This window comes from Cryptomeria japonica, chromosome 9 (genome assembly GCF_030272615.1).
Source record: "Cryptomeria japonica chromosome 9, Sugi_1.0, whole genome shotgun sequence".
NCBI lineage: Eukaryota > Viridiplantae > Streptophyta > Pinopsida > Cupressales > Cupressaceae > Cryptomeria > Cryptomeria japonica.
In genome coordinates this window covers 52,705,096-52,726,397 of record NC_081413.1, presented here as the reverse complement: position 1 = coordinate 52,726,397, position 21,302 = coordinate 52,705,096, and positions in this window count along the sequence as shown.

Here is a 21,302-nt window from a genome sequence, read left to right as displayed (position 1 = left end):
ATCCATGCATATCTCCATGCAGTCATGAGAAATATCTAAGAACATGCTTATAACTGCCCTTTGAAAAGTAGCTGGGGCATTACATAAACCAAATGGGAGTACTGAGTAGGCATAGGTCCCCCATGGGCATGTGAATGTTTTTTTTCCTGGTCCTCAGGGGCTATTCTTATCTGGTTATATCCACTAAAACCATCTAAGAATGAAAAATATTTCTTTCTTGGCAAAGAGTCCAACACTTGGTCAATGAAAGGAAGAGGAAAGCGATATTTCTTGGTTACAACATTAATCTCCCTATAATCTACACAAAATCTCCACTTTCCATTTTTCTTAGGAACAATAACTAGAGGTGATACCCATTCACCATCAGAAATGGATATATAAATTCTACATTGAGTAATTTCTACAATTCTCGCTTGACTATTTCCCTTAATGCAGGGTTGATTCTTCTTTGAGGTTGCCTTACTGGTTTACATTTTTCTTTGATTTAGATTGTCTGTGTAGTCCCAGGCAAATGCTTCCTTATGAGACTGTAGTAGTCTTGTTAGGGACATAGTTTTCTCTTGAGTAAGGTGACTATTAACATTCAACCATTTATCTATGGCCACTTCAACTTGCTTAGTTAGCTCTATTATAGATGTTGCAAGAAAATGTGGAACTTTTACTTCGTGCGACATCAATGTATGCATCAAATCTATAGTTGCAAGAGAATTTACAAAAGAGGTTGACAATAATGGTTGCAGAGAACATGCATTTTATGCATTACAGTCACCAGTTTGATTAGGAATTCCATATTGATTTTCCATATGTTAGAGAGAACATTCTCTTCTTCATGAAGTTGCAAGAAGGGGTCCCTTATTATCATCACCAACTATTGTATTGTGTTGACTTCATCAGATTCTTCTTCAATATCTGGCCAAACTAAATGCTCTTGCTCATGTTGATCTTGCACAGGTGAATATAATGTAAGTGTTTTAGTTTTTGTCCCATCAGAAATGATCATGTCCCTTGACCTGCATCCTATGAAAGCATATGTTGTGGCTAACCAAGGTCTACCCAAGATAATAGGATAACCTCCTAAAGTTTCTTTAGGTGAGAGGAAGACAAAGTCAGCTGGATATTCCCAAGAATTCAGTGCTACAACAAGGTTGTAGTGCCCCTACCCTAGTCAGCTTTGTAAAACCGGTTTGACCTTGGTTGAATTTTTAAGAGGCATTCTTGGATGGTTAGTCTATCATAATATAGTGTTATAGTCAGGTGTTTTGATTTTAGTGCATACCCATTAATGTGGTTTTCGCACCAGTTTGTATGCAAGTTTATTAGTTCTCCTATTTCGCGCTATTAATCTCGAGCTAACACTTTCATTAAGTATATATATATATGCATGTATGACTCTTGGTTGTAGGAGATTTTATGTACAGTACCACATGGGTGCGAGGTTCGTCTCCGCCTAAATTTGCAGGTTTGAGTGTACCTCTTTGGTCCTTAGAATTTGGATTAGGTGGTCGTAAAACCCTCATGTTACCCTAGTCATGCTCAAGTGAATGTCGTCTGTGGTTCATCATTTTCCCTTTTCATTTGGGTTTGCAGGTCGTGTATTTGGTTGGCCTTCTTGGAATGCGTGCTTTGCGTGTGTTAATAATTGAGTATTTAATTTGATTTAATGTGTTCATTTATGCATTAGCAATTGAGGAACTAAATTAAATAGGTTTCTTTTATGTGATTAATCATTAATTAAAAAGATCGCTCTATTTATGTTTATAGCAAGTTCAATTTAATGGTTAATTTTAAATAATGAATTTATTTGAAATAGAAATAATTTAATCTCTTTTGCTTTTTGGAATAGAAAGGTTAATTTTAATTATTTAAGAAAATCAATTTAAATTAGAAAAGCAAGTTTAACTTATATATATTTGATATAGTGTGAAAGATTGATTTTGGGATTTTATTTTAATTAAAAATATTTTACCCTCATTAATATTGTGAAATATAAATGTTAGCTTTGTTAATATTGAGAAAATTAAAATTAAATGAGGGAGAGAAGCATTTTGATTTTTAATTAGAAAAGCAAGTTTAGAATATTTGAATAGTTGAAAAGAATGATTTTTCATTTTATTTAAAGGATGTTTAAAGTAAAAAATAAGAGATTAGGTCAGATTATTCTTCCATTTACCCTAGGTTCGCAAATATTTTTGGGGGATTATTTTTGGAGAGCATTTTTGAAAAATATTTTTGGAGGAGATTTGGGCATTTTGGGAAGGAAGGATTTCTTGAGTTGTAGGTTGGGCTCTTCATCAGATCTTTTCCAGGAATGCTTATTGAGGTAGGAATATTGTTTATGAATTTGGTTATTTGTTTTAAAAATAAAATAAAATGGGTTTGGATGTTCTTCATGTAGTTTGTTTTAAACTCTCCTTTGAATACCCTCAAGATTAAGATTCATAGTGGAAATTAGTTAAAGATTGGCTGATTGTTTGAATCATTGTATGAGTAATGAGCTTCTTTATGCCCAAAATTTGCCTATTTGGAAGTTATTCAACAAAGAGTGTGTATTTGGGAAAACAGTGATCATGCTGGAAAAATTTACAATAATCGTTGTTCTTGGACATTTTGGAAAAACTGTTGAAATCTTTGTTTGGGACTGTGAATATTATTCAAACTAGGTTTTTTTTTCCTTTATTTTTTTGTTATGCCATTTTTAAATGCATAATAAAATAATTATATTGAACTTTATTTGGGGGCTAGGGTTTGGCGGGTGGAGGAGTCGAGGCTCAACTCGTGCCGCGTCCCTTCCCCTCCTCCCCGCGGGTTCCACAGTGCCCGCGACCACATAGTGGCTGCAGGAAAGCCTGTGACCACAAAGGCTGCAGGGACCTGCGTCCGTGGTGGCTGCAAGGACCTGCACCTATGGTGGCTGCATAGGCCCCTGCATCCACAGTGGTGCCTGTGAGGGAGGTTGCGATGGCTGTAAAGTTCCGATGCTAATAGTAAACAAGATGAGAGGAGGGGGGAGGTGAATCATACAAACTTAATCTTCAATATATTCAACAGATTCAACCTCGGTAGCTTATACTTCAGAATACATAACCAAAACTGCTAAACATGCTAACTCATAAACACATAATCATCATAACACATATAACACCATATTTAACGTGGAAACCCAAATAGGGAAAAACCACTGTGGGATTTCGGACCCACTAAGAAATATACTCTTCTAGAGTACGCTTGGTTAAAAGAAAATCCTATTAAAGATTACAAACACATTGCTAGATGTGACTCGATTAAGGGATTTCCCTTAGATCTGTTAGGATCTTCACTTTGTTAGAAGTGACCTTGTCAAAGGATTTCAAACACTCATTTAGAATGTTACCTTGCTAGAGGGTTTACAAATAAGACTGTTAGGTCCACTCGGTTAAGAGATTTTTTGTTACTTACAAAATAACAGTAATAAAATATATCTACAACTTCACATCTAAAATGCTAAAGCAGATTCTTATTTGCTCAAAACTATCTAGTCATAGGACTTATCTTGTCCCTCTGCTGGGCTCCCTACTCTGTTATTCAAACAGGTCTTCAAGCTTCTATGCTCGATAATCACTATGTAGCATCCCTATGCTTACACTTGCCCGCATGCATTGTTCATCAATAATTTCTTATTTATAAACAATTTGCTAATCGTTGAATCTCCTTGATCACATTTCCCATGATCAATCATAGCCATCAGATCATTAAACTTGACTAGGTTCAATGTATCCTTCGATCTGAAAACATTTTACCTTGCCTTGGAACTTGCATTCCTTCCTAGGAACTTGTGCTAGGTTATTGCGGTTCAATCTGTGTTGTAGATCTTTCTCCTATATTTTCGTTGCCATAGATTCTTAACAAACTTCTTGCGTGACAAACCAATTATTTATTCATCTCCAGCTCATCAGCATCCTTCATTAAATAATGCTTTTATCCATCCAATGCGATCTATTATAACTCGGTTGTTACTTGGTAAATACTAAACTTCACTCAGTAGGCATTCCGCCTTCATTAACTGATATCAATAACCTTAGGGTTAATCGACTAGGTTCTTTGCTTGGTGACATGGTACTTTTTTAAACTTACAATCAACAACATATGTAGGATATCAAAACAATATAAACATCATGATCTCATCATTGTCTAACTCGGTAATAGTTGCCCATTGAATAACTTATATCTCCCCTTTATTATCACATTATTTCTGTGTCACTTATCGATCTCCTAATACTCATCAACACATACTTCTCAAGATATGGCAACATCATACTGAATTAGAAAATCAATTTCTTGACATCAATGACAAAATAATATTATTAAGACAGTAATTATCCTTCTTTAGTTATATCAACAATCTCCAACAACCCTCTCAATATCCTTATTGAAATGCCAACAATCTCCTTTCTATTGTAATGCCAACAATCTCCCCCTCTTGCATTGATGGCAATACCAACTTGATTTATTCCAACTGATTCAGATTCAGATTGCTGTTAGACTTCTCTTGTTATCCTTGAGTTGTTAAAATCTTCTCTTGACCGTCTTCTCCCCCTGTCATTAGTCTTCTGTTATTTTCTCCATTTAGTTTATCTCTATTCAGTCTTCTCCCCCTTTGACAAGAATGCCAAAAGGAAAAAAAAAACTAACTCATGATTTCTTCCCCTATGAAGTGATTTGCCTTGTTGTGCTACACATGTATCATTTGAGTCGGTTTGAGCAACTTGTCTCTATTCACTATTTCCTGCACACCTTTAGAAAACCTCCTAAAGTGCATAAATCAACATCAATCCACAAATAATATTCTATAGAGTCATCTAATTGATGTTTTCACCGAACTCTATCAGTGAGTAGAAGATAGAGGTAGGACCCCTAACTTGCTTCTGAGATACTCAAAAGTGTCCCTTGGCAGTGGCTTTGTGAAGATGTCTGCTATTTGCTCCTTTGAACTGATATATTCCAGCACAACTTTCTTCTCTTGAACTTCTTCTCTGAGATAATGATACTTTATAGAGATATGTTTTGTCTTAGAGTGCATTACTGAATTCTTTGAAATGTTAATGGCACTAGTATTATCATAGAATATAGTTACTAGCTCAGTAAATTTCTCATTTATACCTTCTAATAGTTACTTTATCCATGCTATATTAGTGCAATTCAATGCTATAGCAACATATTCAGCTTCTGATGTTGACTGTGAAATACATCCTTGTTTCTTGCTAAGCCAAGTCACTAGTATTTCTCCTAAAAAGAAAGCTCCACCACTTGTGCTTTTCTTGTCATCAATGTTTCCTGCCCAATCAGCATTAGTATAAACTTTTAAATCAAAATCATTCCTCTTTTCATATACTATACCATAGTCTTCAGTGCCTCTCAGGTATTTGAAAATTCTCTTAATTGTTGTCATATGGGTTTCTTTGGGATCTACAGAGAATCTTGCAACAATACCTACTGCATGTGCTATATTTGGTCTACTGTGCACAACATATTGTAATTTTCCAATCATAGATCGGTAAAGTGTCTCATCAACAGATGCAGATTCATCATTCTTTGATAGTTTACAGTTAGTAGTCATAGGAGTACTTACAGGTTTAGAATCCTCCATTTCAAATTTCTTCAAGATTTCCTTTATGTACTTGGATTGAGTAATGAAAATCTCATCTTTCATTTGCAGTATTTGTAAACCTATAAAATACTTTATCTCACCGATTAATGACATCTCAAATTCTTTGCACATTTCATTTCCAAAGTTTTTGCATAGAGAATCATTTCCACAAAATATAATGTCATCAACAAATATGGCTGAGATCAATATTCCATTGTCTTCATCATTCTTCATGTACATATTGTTGTTTTCACTTGTTCTTATAAAACCAATCTTGATTAAGTAAGAGTGCAATTTCTCATACCATGCTCTAGGTGCTTGTTTCAGACCATATAAAGCTTTGTTCAATTTACATACTTGATCTTTACTCTTGTCTTCAACAAATCCTTTAGGCTGTTCAATATAAACTTCTTCTTCTAGTATACCATTCAAAAATGCAGATTTAACATCCATTTGATATACCTTGAAATTTTTGAAAGTAGCATATGCCAACAATGTTCTTACTCCCTCAAGTCTAGCCATAGGTGCAAAAGTCTCACCATAATCTATTCCTTCTTCTTGAGCATAACCTTTGCAAACTAGTCTTGCTTTGTTCCGAATGACATCGCCTTTTTCATTTAGTTTGTTTCTAAAAATCCACTTGGTACCGATTACATTTTTGTCCTTCGATCTTGGGACCAATGCCCATGTTTCATTCTTCTTGATTTGATCAATCTCTTCTGTCATAGCATTTACCCAATTCTCATTGTTAAATGCCTCTTTTACTATTCTCGGTTCAAATTCAGATATCAGACATGTGTTCTATCTCAGTTTGTTCCTTGTCATCACTGGATCATCCTTATCTCCTATAATTGACTTGATGCATGATTTCTTCTGACATATTTGGCTAATATAGGCTCGGTAGGCTTTGTATGATCTTCTTCATCACTCAGTAATTGGACATTATCTTCATTTTCTTTAGCAACTTTCTCAGTAGGACTTCTCGGTTGAACATAAACAAATTCTTCATTATTTTTTGGTTCTTTAGAATTTCCTTCATCATTTCTTTTTACAAATTCATCAATTTTCACATTTGCACTTTCTACTATTTTGTTAGATGATTTGATCAAACATTTAAATGCTTTACTTCTAGAAGAATAACCAATAAATGTTCCTTCCTCGCTTTTCTGATCAAACTTTGCATTTCTGTCATCTTTGTGAATATAACATCTACTTCCAAAGATTTTAAAATAACTTACATTAGGTTTCTTGTCATACCAGATTTCATATGGTGTCTTCATAGTTCCTTTCTTTAGTTGTACTCGGTTCAGGGTGTAAACTGCAGTGTTGATTGCTTCTCTCCAAAATGTTTGAGGTACCCTCTTTTCTATCATCAGGGTTCTGGCACAATCTACAATTGATTTGTTTCTTCTCTCAGCTATCCCATTTTGCCGAGGTGTTCTTGGTGCAGACACTTGCCTTTTTATACCATGATCATTGCAGAATAAGTTAAATTCATCAGAATTGAACTCTCCTCCTCTATCAGATCTAAGACATTTCAGTTGTCTTCCTGTTTCATTTTCAACTTTTTCCTTGTACCATTTAAACATTTGAAAAGCTTCTAATTTTTCTTTTAAAAACATAACTGACATCATCCTTGAGTAATCATCCACAAATAATATGAAATATTTATCACCATAATAACTTTGAACTTTCATGGGACCACATAGATCAGTGTGTACTAGATCTAAAATTCCTTTAGAAGTGCAGGACTTACTTGTAAAGCTTGATCTTATCATCTTACCCATCTGGCATCCTCAACACATAGCATTCTCAGGTTTTTCCAGGCTCGGTAGACCTCTTACTCGGTGCTTCTTACTTATCTTGATCAGATTATCAAAATTTATATGACAAAACCTTTTATGCCATAACCGGGTGTAGACGTATAAAAATGACCATATTCCTAAATGAATATTTTATGTTCATTTCTCTATTTAATTAAATCCAATTTAATTAAATTACCCATATTCCTCTATTTAATTAAATAAATTACTCAATTTATTTAAATTAAATTCACTAGACTTCTTTTTACCATTTAATGAATAAATCATTTTATTCAATTAAATCCCCCCTATCCACTTTTAATTAAATACAAATTTAATTAAATAGTTATCCTAAATTGAATAAATCTAATTTATTTAATTTCTCCAAATTGCAGCCAAATTGAATTAAATTAACTTTAATTCAATTAAATCCTATTATCCCTCCATCCACTTGCATTCTCCTACATTTCCCACTTGCTTCCTAAACTCCTTCCTAATTTCTTCTAGACTCTTCTAATCATTTCTAATTAGCCTAACCCATCTTCTAAACTTTGTCACATCCCTAAGCAAGGGGAAGTCACTTCTCAAATCCTTAAAGTCTTTGATAACCATTAAAGGCTTCAAGTCTTCAACCACTTAATTCCCCAAAGTCTTCATAACCATTAATGGTTAACTCAAACCCTCTTACATGGTTAAAGATTTTCTTTTAACTCAACCTTCATCCAACCCAAGGGTCTCATCAAGCCTTTAATGCTTTGACCATGATTATCTCTTAATCATTTGCACAAGGGTTTATCCTTGGATTAACTCTTAATCCAATGGGTAATCTTAACTTAGACTTGACCCTTACCCTCTAGATAACCATAAGGTCTTCTCAGGCATTTAATGCCTCCAACCCCTTCTCTCAACCCAACCCTATGTTGACACTTGTCACCATTTCATTGGTGCAAATTGCAAACATAGATCCCCAACTTTCAAACTCAACCCTTGATCAACTCTTTCAATCCTGACCATCCATTGCCCTGTTTTTGCTATAAATAGAGCTCTCATTCCTCCATTTTGGGATATCCTCCAAATTTGTAGTATCATACTTATGCTCAAATACATTCAAGCTTTCATATATCATTTTTATGCTCATCATTTTAGCCTCTCTTTAACTAAGAATTAGTCTAAATATGTATGTTTAGAATACTTTCTTTATCATTTAGCTCAATCATAGACTAATATATCATGTTAGGATAGTATTTGTACTAACCTTGTCATCTTATAATCTAGTTTATTGCATTTTAAGATCATGCATAGCTTAGGATGCATTTCATTCTAAAATCTATCAAAAGCATCCCTCGTTCTTGTATTTGCCATCCCTAAACTATTTTGCTCAGTGATCTGAGAGAAAAAACATTGGTTTGAGGGACATTGTAAGATAGAGAACCATGGGACCCACCTTGAGAAGCTGAGTTATGCTTCATGACCCCATAGCTTGCACCAAGAAGTCCTGTGTGTGTGTGTGGACAAGTCTTTTGGAGTATTTTCACATTTGCATATACCAGGTATCTTCTATTTTTGCATATAGACATTTGTTCTGAGTTGAGTCAAGATGAAATGTATTACCTTTTGTTTGAGTCCCGGTAGCAGCCAGCTTTCCATGCTTGTCATGAACTTTGACACATCCCTTCTAGAATTCTATTCGGTATCCTATATTGTTTAGCTGTGCTACACTCAACAAATTGTATTTCAAACCTTCAACCCAGTATACATCATCACATTTAGCATTGTCAAGAAGTGTTATAGATCCTTTACCTTTCACCGGACATGGTGCATCATTACCAAATCTTACATATCCTCCATCATAGTCTTCTAATTTAACAAACTTGTGTTTATCACCTGTCATGTGATGTGAGCATCCCTTGTCTATGATCCAAGAATCATTATTATTTATGTGAGATATTAGGGCTTTTTCTTCATACCTTTCTTCATCTGATCCATCTTTAATAGCCACATAAACAACTTCCTCTGTATCAGTTTCATTAGATTTATCATTGTTGGATTCCTCATCAGCTACTAGGCATGTCTTTCTATCTCTCCTTCTAAAGTCTCAGTGTCCTCTGTATTGATTGTCTTTATGTCTGTCTTTTCGGTATTCTCTCTTCTCACTAGATTCTTTGTCAGGGTAGTTAGAAGCCATATTTCCTATTTTATCACAATTGAAACATTTTAAAGGTAGCTTTCCTTTATACATACCTTTGCCTCTTGGTAACCTTCTGGCCAATAGTGCTTCAAACTCTTCTTTCTTTCTGATCTCCTCATATAGTTTGTGTACTTCTTCCATGTTTTTATGATATCTCTCACTTGCTCCACTGTGATTTCCTTTAGAATACTTATTCATTCTATCATTGTAATCATCAGGTTCACCAATATGAAAAGAACTGAATGTAGATTCTACTTTATTTACCAAAGACCCACTGTTATCAAAATTACTTAACTCAAATGCATGTAGCTTACTAATAATAGCATCTAAAGAAACTGGCATGTTTGGTACAGACCTTAATTCATTGATTGCAGAGACTCGAATGGCATAAGCAGGTAGAAGCATTCTCAACAACTTACTTGTTACATCGTTTTCTTCAATAGTTCCTCCTGCTCCTTTAATTTGATTGACAATTTCCTTTAACCTTGTACTATATTGGGTTATGTTCTCACCTTCATTCATTCTCATGGATTCAAGTTGACCTCTTAGACTATCTACTTTTTCTCTTTGGACATGTTCATCACCGCCATACACAGATATGAGCTTGGTCCACATTGCTTTTGCATCATTATAGCCTTCTAGATCATTAAACTCTGAGTCGATCAATGTTGATGTTATTTCAATCATAGCTTGAATATGTTCTTGCTTTGCCTTTATCTCTTCCAAGGTCATCGGGTTGGTGCTTGGTGGTATGTAATCATTCTCCAAATAATATGTTGCATATTCTCCAATTCCTGATAAATGCAGCTTCATCCTTTTCTGCCATGTGGAGAAACTTGACTTGTTCAACTTTTGTGCATCCCTTTTATACATCTTCGGATCTTTGCCTCAAGTGCCTTTAAACTTTTCTTCTAGAGTCCATAGCTCTGATACCAATTGTAAAGTTTTGATGCTAATAGTAAACAAGATGAGAGGCGAGGGGGGGGGGGTGAATCATACAAACTTAATCTTCAATATATTCAACAGATTCAACCTTGGTAGCTTATACTTCAGAATACATAACCAAAACTGCTAAACATGCTAACTCATAAACACATAATCATCATAACACATATAACACCAGATTTAACATGGAAACCCAAATAGGGAAAAACCACTGTGGGATTTCGGAACCACTAAGAAATATACTCTTCTAGAGTATGCTCTGTTAAAAGAAAATCCTGTTAAAGATTACAAACACATTGCTAGATGTGACTCGGTTAAGGGATTTCCCTCAGATCTATTAGGATCTTCACTTTGTTAGAAGTGACCTTGTCAAAGGATTTCAAACACTCATTTAGAATGTTACCTTGCTAGAGGGTTTACAAATAAGACTGTTAGGTCCACTCGATTAAGAAATTTTTTGTCACTTACAAAATAACAACAATATAATATATCTGCAACTTCACATCTAAAATGTTAAAGAAAATTCTTATTTTCTCAAAACTGTCTAGTCATAGGACTTATCTTGTCCCTCTGCTGGGCTCCCTACTCTGTTATTCAAACAGGTCTTCAAGCTTCTGTGCTTGGTAATCACTATGTAGCATCCCTATGCTTACACTTGCCCACATGCATTGTTCATCAATAATTTCTTATTTATAAACAATTTGCTAACCACTAAATCTACTTGATCACATTTCCCATGATCAATCATAGTCATTAGATCATTAAACTTGACTAGGTTCAATGTATCATTCTATTTGAAAACATTTTACCTCACCTTGGAACTTGCATTCCTTCCTAGGAACTTGTGCTAGGTTATTGTGGTTCAATCTGTGCTGTAGATCTTCCTCCTACATTTTCATTGCCGTAGATTCTTAACAAACTTCTTGCACGACAAACCAATCATTTATTCATCTCCAGCTCATCAGCATCCTTCATTAAATAATGCTTTTATCCATCCAATGCGATCTATTATAACTCGGTTGTTACCTAGTAAATACTAAACTTCACTCGGTAGACATTCCACCTTCATTAACCGATATCAATAACCTTAGGGTTTACGGACTAGGATCTTTGCTCGGTGACATGGTACAGTATTAAACTTACAATCAACAACATATGTAGGATATCAAAATAATCTAAACATCATGATCTCATCATTGTCTAACTCAGTGATAGTTGCCCATTGAATAACTTATACCTCCCCTTTATTATCACATTCTTTCCGTGTCACTTACCGACCTCCTAATACTCATCAACACATACTTTTCAAGATATGGCAACATCATACTGAATTAGAAAATCAATTTCTTGACATCAATGACAAAATAATATTATTAAGACAGTAATTATCCTTCTTTAGTTATATTAACAATCTCCAACAACCTTCTCAATATCCTTATTGAAATGCCAATAGTGGCTTCCACCACTCCCGTGATGGGAGGTGGGCCTTGCAGTGGCTCCCCACATTCTTTTAAATTTTTATTTTTTTTTGAAATAAAACTTATTTTATATAAAGTTTGTTTTAATAGTTTTAATTATTATTAATATATATTTTATTAATGGAGATTTATATATATATATATATATATATTTTATTAATGGAGATTTATATATATATATTAATATTTAATTTAAAATTGTGTATTATTAAATTATTAATTGTTTATATTTTATTATCCGAAGATTAATAAATATATAATAATTAATATTAAATTTGGGTATCTGTCTTAATGAGGAAGTATCCTTTGGAAATAGATAGAATATTATTTTAATTGAAAATTTTTGAAATAAAATATATTTATTATTTGGTAATTTTTAAATAATATATTATTCAGGAATATATTATTTTTCGATTTGAATGATATAGGTCATCTAGGAATTTTAGAAATGGAATACTAAAGTATATGAGTAATTGAAAAATGAAATACTTATCACTGGATATTTTTAAAATTTAATAATGTATCGATTGGAAAATTGGTAAAGTTAATTATATTTTCATTTATTAAAATAAATGGTTTAGTTATATTTTTCCTCTGTATTGAGAGATAGACAAATGGTAATATTGCAATTGTGGTATTGTATTCACCTTGTAAGGGTGATTTTTCTGTTAATGTATTTTGAAATCTTAGATCATTTAGGAAACTTGATCGACTTTTATTGTTTAAACCAATAGGAAAGAAGATTGTCCTTTCCTGGTTATTGCCTATGCAAGTTTAATTTCTGTATTCACTTTTGCTTAAAGTAATGGCAAGACCTTACTATGTTTGTTTGGATCCTGTCATTTGGTTGGTTTGGGGTACCTGTTTTTGTCCTCGGTCTCGAGTTTGGCTGTTGCCTTGTGATGGTGTTATAATAGGTCTTGTCCTTTATGCGGGTGTTGAGTGTTGATTTGTGGTTGACCATAGTTGGTCAGGTCTCTAGTTAGCGTACCATCAGGCAATGGACCTTGTATTTTCTTTTATTATGTTCAGTTGGATCCTTTCCTATCCAGGGATCTTTTATGTATTTATTGATCAATGTGGTCGTTTGTATATTGGTTATGTTCACCTTGATGGCAGGATTGTAAATGATGTGAAACTTATGTATCCTTAACTTATTTAAATGATCAGAGGGGTCTTGCAGTTGAGTAGACCCAGAGATGTAGCCCTTTAGGGGTGAACTTTGATATTAATTTGGTGTTATGTGATGATTATGTTCCTATGTCCCCTTTTTAGTTCTTGCATGTATGGATTGCATTATGATAAAATGTATTAGATGAAATTAATCGTAAATGCATGTATGCGGTCATCTTTTAAATGCAGTAAATTGGATCATGAAAGAATGTAGTTTGGGTTAACAAAATGTATTCATTTATTGTTAATGAAAATAAGTATGCATGAAAAGATCTCATTAGTTTATGATTAAATTAAAGTATGTTATGGAACTAGATGCATGGCATGTGTTTAATGTAAAATTGAATGTAATGAATGGTTAAAAATTATTGGATGAACTCGTCATGTTATCTAAATTGTAACTCTAATGGATGAACTTCATTTTGTTATCTACATTTAAACCTTATAATTGAACTTCATCATATTAGCTATATTTTAGCTATAATGGATGAATTCATCAAGTTATCTACATTTTAACCTTAATAAGCGAACTTCATCATATTAGCTATATTTTAACTAAAATGGATGAACTCACCAAGTTAACTATATTTTAACCTTAATGGATGAATTCATATGTTATCTATGTTTTAACTTTAATGGGTAAATATCCTTATGTTAGACTCATCTTCAACCATAATGGATGAACGCGTCCTATTATCTATAATGTTAATTTATTTAACTAATTATATCCTTGTTTAAAGCAATAACATGAAATTAAGTTAACCTATTTTACTGGGTCGGATGTCGTGAGTTGAGTTAGATGTTAAGTTAACACAATCACATTGAGAAACTCCTTAGGTTTTGTTTAGTATTCCGCTGTGTTATCTAATCTTTTGATAACTCATTGAATCATTATGTTGTGTCTTATTTTAAAAAAAAATATTTTCACTCCATTTGTGTGTTTTAGCTTTATCCATTCGGGGTTTCCTGGCGGGGCATTACATTTGGTATCAGAGCCAAGTTGCAACACTAGGATCTTTGGTTTCACTTGTGCCCTGAGTTGGTGTGAGGTGTATCGACCTTATGTTGTATGCTTGTCCTTGTTTTTGCATGTGTGTGATTGAGCAGACCATAACTTGTGTGTAACGTGTGTGTTCACACCTTGTTTTCACCTTCTTGATGTGGGTGCTTTGGAGTTATTATATGTGCTTTGTTTGCATATGGATTTCTTGGTCTACGATATTCTCTTATTCTGAAAGAGCGTCGTATGTACCTTCCTTATCAATTTGTTGTACTCTTTTGACTAATCCATTTGGGTTGGTTAGTGTTGTCTTGAATCTAAAAGTACGAAATGTGCTTGTTTATGGTTATGATCTAGCTTAGTGATGTTTGCTTGAAGGACTAGTGTGGTAGATATTGAATGATTATCACCCTTCCTCCTCTCTCTCTCTCTAGAAATTAAAATGTTTTTGATATGTGTAATTGTCTCTTATTTGAGTTTTATTTTGCAAGAGAAGGTTGCGACTTCTTGAGCCCTTGTGTGAGCCTTATAACGCTTATGTGTTTTTATATTATAAAAGGGCTTTGGTTTGAAAGTTCATATTGGTTATTGAGAAAAATTGTATGTTTACATTAAAGAATTCTCCATGTGTTTTGTAGGAGTAACATAATTAAATTCTATCTTAAGTAAGGTGCATTAATATGCGAATAGTTGATTTTGTGAAAGTCCTTTGTTTGTAAAAGAAGTATCAAAAGGGAACATGTTATAGTAGCTTCGAGAGTGTATTAATGTGTTCCATGAAAGATTGCGTTATGTGCTTCTTTAAACCAGTTTGATTGAGGATCTATTTTAGCAATGCTCCATTGAACTTGCCTTTGGATATATGTAATTGCCTTATTATGTTTAGAAATTGTGAATGAAAAGCTTGTTTGATGTGTATGCATTAATGTGTATTATTTAGTTGATAGTTCCTCCTTTACCTTCTTATCGTAGTATGATTGTCAATGATAGGTTGCAGATTTTGATATGTTTTATATTGAACTAAGAGTAGTGAGTGTTCACATGAGGCCTTGCATTATTGTTAAGATTACCTATTTTGATCTCTGTTGTTTGGAAAACTAGAACATTTTGTTGCAACCATAATAATTGGAAATGTCATGTTAGGCTGTTTGGCATCCTCCTAAAACGGTAGCGAAATGAAAACCGTGCAATTAAAATGATAGATTTATAGTGAAATTTTTTAACTTGTAGTGTGATCTTGATGATCTTGTGTCTTTGTAGGAAATAGTTTGATTATCAAACTCTCTTTCCCTCCTCTATGACAAAATCATAAGATTTTTAGAAATGCTACTAAGAATACATTGATTTAAAAAGAATTTTTATAACACATATGAAATTGTATGTTTGCTTTTGGGCTTCTTATGGAAAGATGAAAGTCTTAAGCTTCAGAAAAAAAATTACATAGTTAGTAATGTGAATACGAATGCTTAGTGGAATTAGAGAAATATATAGGGATGATGTTATTTCCTTATGTAATGGTGAATTATTAAAAATTTCAGTACTTGTATCTAGAATAAACTTGATTATGTTATTCATGTGGAAAGCATAATTAAAACCTTCTTTGAGTAGATAATAGTGTACTGAAAATTACTCCCCGTAAATGTGACTAAACCAATAATGGTGCTATTCCTTGTGTATTGTAATAAACCCATGCTTGCTATATGTGCCCATGGGATGGTGAAGTAATCAACCATGGAGGATATGTTTGCTTATGAGTATGGGAAACCATACTGCTTATGTGATGTTGCTCAGTTGTTTCCTTACTGAGTGCCAACCCATGGGTTGTTGACAAGTTAGTATGTGAAGGGTTAATATTAGAAGTCACCATTCCTTGAATAGTATGGATCGACATACGAGTAATGTTGACGCGAAGTGACTTTAGCTTCTCTATTTTGAGGAAAAATATAGTTATATAATAAAACTATATTATAGGTGTACTCAATAATTTCCCTTTTGATGAATCGATTTATAAGGTTTATGTGTGCTAGCCTACTCCTATCCTTTATTTGAGCATATTGATGTCAGTTCTTGAGAGGATCTTTTGCCTTGTCTTCATGAAAGGTATGTTATTTTCATATGAGTTGCCAATTGGCCAGCGTTGGCAGACATGTGGGTGGACCTTAGCCATGTATACCTCTGGCTTACAATGAGTATCCTGAGAGGTACGTCGCTATGTGGGGTGTGACCTATGCATGCCTTTTTCGCGAGGTACACTGCCATGAGGGATACGTCCATTGCGTGCCTTTTTCGCTTGGAGTATTGCCATGTCATGCTGAGACACGATTCAGGATGTAGTAGACATTGCCATGCGGCCTACCGACTGGTTTAGGGTAGAGCCATGCCACGTGACGACATGATGCAGGGTGATGTCGAGGTGCACACTACCATGCCATGCAGATGTATGACTAGGCCACACCACATGATGAGCTACTATGATAGCTAGACGATTGTTCCTTCCTTCCTCGTTGGTGGCTAGATGCTAGTCACATAGTGATGTTATGTGCACTTATGATAATTTTTATTTATTTATTTATTTCCTTGTGGGCGAGCAATTTATTTTATTTTGACCTTGAAGATTTAGCCACGATCTTGTGATCTTTTTCTTACTTGATTTGATGTTGCAATTTTGGAATTATTTCTTGCCTTACTGTTGGAATTGATGATTATTTCCTTTATTCTTCTATACTTTGGTGGCTAAACTAGTTTATCCTTATTATTTTCATATGCTAGTCTTGTGTTGAAATGTGAATTCCTCTCCAAGAAATTAGGAGATAGTCTTGGTTGAGTGTATACAAGGAAGTAGACGTAGGGAACCTTGAGGACGGGGGTATGTGAGGTTGTGAAACAACTAGGACCCACTACCTACCTATGTGTGGTGACTATCTCTTGGAGGTTAACCACCTTATGCAACAAGGGATGTTCATGAGGGTCTTGTATGGAAGGTAGCACCGCTATGGTGTGCCCTAGCACCATCAAGCCCTTGAGTGAGATGTTGGATATTTATGATCATATTATTTGTTTTGAGATCAAGCATAGAGATGCTGATCGTGCATGTTATCTATGACCGAGCATTATACATTCTCACATGTGGCATTTTGAGTTGTGCATTCTTGTTATGTGGATGGTTATTATGTGTAATCATGGATTAAATGGTGTTAACTTGTCACTATGTTATGGGACATAGTCACTGGAAAGGTTCTTTTATGCCTGGAAAGTGTAAACAATTGAGTTATTTACATTGCTCTTATTTATTGAAAGTTAACTTGGTTGTAAAAATTGAAATTTGAAGCTAGTTCTATGCGATAAAGTTTTTTAAAAAAATGTATTGGTAAAAGAAATTGATCATGATGGCAGGTTTTCTTGTCATGTTTGATAGATGAGTATAGTAATGGCTGCTTACCTCTTTTAATGCTTTTATTTGGTGTAATGAAAGGAAGAAAATTCTTGTTTCTCTGCTATGATTGTGGATAATTCCTAGAATATATTTTAAGAAGTGTATGGTTTTAGATGTATATTGCCAATGGATAAGGGTATTCATAAGGGATTTAGCAATAATGTTTCAATTATTTGTGAAAAGAATCATATGTGCAAATTGATATTTGTTAAATGAGTTTCAGGGCTAATGCGTGTTGCTTGTTCTCTGTCTAGCCTTACGACTTCTGGGAGTAAGTCAGAGCCTAGGGGGGAGGATGTAGTGCCCCTACCCTAGTTAGCTTTGTAAAACCGATTTGAACTTGGTTGACTTTTTATGAGGCATTCTTGGATGGTTAGTTTATCATAATATAGTGTTATAGTCAGGTGTTTTGATTTTAGTGCATACCTGTTAATGTGGTTTTCACACCAGTTTGTATGCAAGCTTATTAGTTCTCCTATTTCGTGTTATTAATCTCAAGCTAACACTTTCATTAAGTATATATATGTATGCATGTATGACTCTTGGTTGCAGGAGATTTCAGGTACAGGACCGCATGAGTGCGATGTTTATCTCCGCTTGGATTTGCAGGTTTGAGTGTACCTCTTTGGTCCTTAGAATTTGGATTAGGTGGTTATAAAACTCTCGTGTTACCCTAGTTATGCTCAAGTGATCGTCATCTATGGTCCATCATTTTCCCTTTTCATTTGGGTTTGCAGGTTGTGTATTTGGTTGGCTTTCTTGGAATGTGTGCTTTGCATGTGTTAATAATTGAGTATTTAATCCTAAGTATTTAATTTGATTTAATGTGTTCATTTATGCATTAGCAATTGAGGAACTAAATTAAATAGGTTTCTTTTATGTGATTAATCACTAATTAAAAGGATCGCTCTATTTATGTTTATAACAAGTTCAATTTAATGGTTAATTTTAAATAATGAATTTATTCAGTTTAGGCATTTTGAAAGGAAAGATTTAAATTTATTCAAAATAGAAATAATTTAATCTCTTTTTCTTTTTGGAATAGAAAGGCTAATTTTAATTATTTAAGAAAATCAATTTTAATTAGAAAAGCAAGTTTAAATTATATATATTTGATATAGTGTGAAAGATTGATTTTGGGATTATTTTAATTAAAAATATTTTACCCTCATTAATATTGTGAAATATAAATGTTAGCTTTGTTAATATTGAGAAAATTAAAATTAAATGAAGGAGAGAAGCATTTTGATTTTTAATTAGAAAAGCAAGTTTAGAATATTTGAATAGTTGAAAAGAATGATTTTTCATTTTATTTAAAAGATGTTTAAAGTAAAAAATAAGAGATTAGGTCAGATTATTCTTCCATTTACCCTAGGTTTGGAAATATTTTAGGGGGATTATTTTTGGAGAGCATTTTTGAAAAATATTTTTGGGAGAAAGATTTTTGGAGGAGATTTGGGCATTTTGGGAAGGAAGGATTTCTTGAGTTGCGGGTTTGGCTCTTCATCAGATCTTTTCCAGGAATGCTTATTGAGGTAGGAATATTGTTTATCAATTTGGTTATTTGTTTGAAAAAAAATAAAAATGGGTTTGGATGTTCTTCATGTAGTTTTGTTTTAAACTCTCCTTTGAATGCCCTCAAGATTAAGATTCATAGTGGAAATTAGTTAAAGATTGGCTGATTGTTTGAATCATTGTATGAGTAATGAGCTTCTCTATGCCCAAAATTTGCCTATTTGGAAGTTATTCAACAAAGATTGTGTATTTGGGAAAACCATGATCATGCTGGAAAAATTTATAATAATCATTGTTCTTGGACATTCTGGAAAAACTGTTGAAATCTTTGTTTGGGACTGTGAATATTATTCAAACTAGGTTTTTTTTTCCTTTATTTTTTTTATTATGCCATTTTTAAATGTATAATAAAATAATTATATCAAAATTTATTCGGGGGTTAGGGTTTGGCGGGTGGAGGAGCCGAGGCTCAACTCACGCCGCCTCCCTTCCCCTCCTCCCCGCGAGTTCTATAGTGCCCACGACCACACAGTGGCCGCAGGAAACCCTACGACCACAGAGGCTATAGGGACTTGCATCCATGATGGCCGCAAGGACCTGCATCCGTGGTGGCCGTAGGGACCTGCGCTAGTGGTGGCCGCAGGGAACTTGTGTCCACGGTGGCTGCAGGGGCCCTTGCATCCACAGTGGTGGCCACGGGGGAGGTTGCGATGGCTTCCACCACTCCTGTGATGGGAGGTGGGCCACACAGTGGCTCCCCACATTCTTTTTTTAAATTTTTTATTTTTGAAATAAAACTTATTTTATATAAAGTTTGTTTTAATAGTTTTAATTATTATTAATTATTCTTAATATATATTTTATTAATGAAGATTAATAAATATATATTAATTAATAATTAATTTAAAATCTAAGTATTATTATATTATTATTAATATATATTTTATTAATGAAGATTAATATATATATATTAATTAATATTTAATTTAAAATTATGTATTATTAAATTATTAATTGTTTATATTTTATTATCCAGGGATTAATAAATATATAATAATTAATATTAAATTTGGGTATCTGTCTTAATGAGGAAGTATCCTTTGGAAATAGATAGAATATTATTTTAATTAGAAATTTTTAAAATAAAATATATTTATTATTTGGTAATTTTTAAATAATATATTATTCAGGAATATATTATTTTTCGATTTGAATGAAATAGGTCATCTGGGAATTTTAGAAATGGAATACTAAAGTATATGAGTAATTGAAAAATGAAATACTTATCATTGGATATTTTGAAAATTTAAATGATATGCTATTAGAATTATTGGAAATTTAATAATGCATCAATTGGAAAATTGGTAAAGTTAATGATATTTTCATTTAGTAAAATAAATGGTTTAGTTATATTTTTTTGTTGTATTGAGAGATAGACAAATGGTAATATTACAATTGTGGTATTGTATTCACCTTGTAAGGGTGATTTTTTTGTTAATGTATTTTGAAATGTTAGATCATTTAGGAAACTTGATCGACTTTTATTGTTTAAACCAATAGGAAAGAAGATTGTCCTTTCCTGGTTATTGTCTATGCAAGTTTAGTTTCTGTATTTGCTTTTGCTTAAAGTAATGGCAAGACCTTGATATGTTTGTTTGGACCCTGTCATTTGGTTGGTTTGGGGTACCTGTTTCTGTCCTTGGTCTCGAGTTTGGTTGTTTCCTTGTGATGGTGTTATAATTGGTCTTGTCCTTTATGCAGGTGTTAAGTGTTGATTTGTAGTTGACCATAGCTGATCAGGTCTCTAGTTAGAGTACCGTCAGACAATGGACCTTGTATTTTCTTTTATTATGTTTACTTGGATCCTTTCCTATTCAGGGATCATTTATGTATTTATTGATCGATGTGGTCGTTCGTATATTGGTTATGTTCACTTTGATGGAAGGATTGTAAATGATGCGAAACTTATGTATCCTTAACTTATTTAAATGATCAGAGGGGTCTTGCAGTTGAGCAGACCCAAAGATGTAGCCCTTTAGGGGTGAACTCCGATATCAATTTGGTGTTATGTGATGCTTATGTTCCTATGTCCCCTTTTTAGTTCTTGCATGTATGGATGGCATTATGATAAAATGTATTAGATGA